Raw genomic sequence first — 1,688 nt, forward strand, 5'->3', positions numbered from 1 at the left:
GAGGAGAGAATGAGGCATATATATTTGAAAAAGGATGTAATATTATCATTATTTGCAAATGTTATACTTGCTTACATGAATATACAAAAGAATCAACTGAACAATTGTAACAAACAATAGAAGAATTTATAAATGGCTGAGTATAATAATAAACAGCAAGCAACTTTCATAATAATGGAAGAAAATATCACATTTACAATAGAAAAAATTTATAGAAATTAATTTAACAAGAAATATACAAAATCTGTACAAATAAGGAAAGCATACATTTTCTTAAATAGGAAGATTCAATGTTATAAAGATATCATCGCTTCCTAATATAAGTAATAAATTCTATATCAGTAAATACAATAAGAGTGTTATTTATTTGTTCATTTGTTTTTTGAACTGGAAGGGTTGAGTCACATGGAAAATAGGGAAAAATATTCAATAAAAGTCTGGGCAAAGAAGAGTAACAAGCTACAGTCTCTCCCATATTTTAAAATATAGAGTTATAGTAATTGCATTAATGTAATAATAATGCATGGATAAACATGCAGGTAAATGGAATAGAAAAGAAAGTCCGTAAGTAGACACAAATATGTGTTGGATATTAGTGTATGGCAAGAATGGCATAGCAAATCAGTAGGTAAGTGATGAATTATTTAATAAATGGTATTGGGACAACTGGATAGTAATCTGGAAAATAAAATTATTTTTGGACTCTTACCTCATTTTTTATCCCTAAATTCCAACTGTTTCAAAGATTTAAATTTAAAAATAAAAACTATACTATAGAAATATTATGTATGTATACACACAGGTGTGTGTGTCTGTGTGTGTATGTAAAACATTTCAAGGTTAAGAAGACATTTCTAGGGTTAATCCAAAACTAAGAAATCTTAAATTAAAAGATTAATTTGACCATATAAAATTAAAATAAAATTATCTTGTCATTAAAATCCATAAGCAAAGGAAAAAACACAAATGACAAGCCAGGGGAAAATATTTTGTCTGCAACTCATGACATAGACCAAAGGATATGTTTCTCAGCATATATAAATAAATATGTGAGAAGAAGACCAATAATCCTACAAGAAATGGACAAAGGATCAAAACAGTTGGTATCAAAGGAAATATAAATGGGTCTTAACATATGAAAAGGTATTCACTTAATATATAATAGGAAAAAAATTAATTTAAGTTAAAACTACAAGGAAGTGCCATTTTCCCTTGTTAGTTTGGCAGAGATAAAAGAATTCTGATAGCATGCTATATTGAAAGGGGTGTGAGACAATAGGTATTCAATACACTGCTATTAGTTATATAATTTGGTATAAACTCTATACAAGGCTATTTAACAATATCTTATCAAAATTACAAATGCATATATTCTTTGATCCTGCAATACTACTCTGGGAATTTATCCACAGCTATGCCTGTCACGTCTTAAGTGACAAATATACAAGGATATTCCTTATAGGGCTGTTTGAAATAAAAAGATTGAGAGCAGCATAAATACCTATATTAGGACACTGGTTAAATAAATTATATACCTGTATGGCATGGGATTCTATGCAACCTTTTAAAGAATGAAGCTGTTCTATATGTACTGATTTTGGACAGTTTCCAATATATAATGTTAAAAGAGTAAAGGGAAGAATATGGTGTATAGTACAAGTTTTTGTTGTTTTTGTTGTTGTTGTTTG

Source organism: Grampus griseus (assembly GCF_964374135.1).
Source record: "Grampus griseus genome assembly, chromosome: 5".
Taxonomy (NCBI): Eukaryota; Metazoa; Chordata; class Mammalia; order Artiodactyla; family Delphinidae; genus Grampus; species Grampus griseus.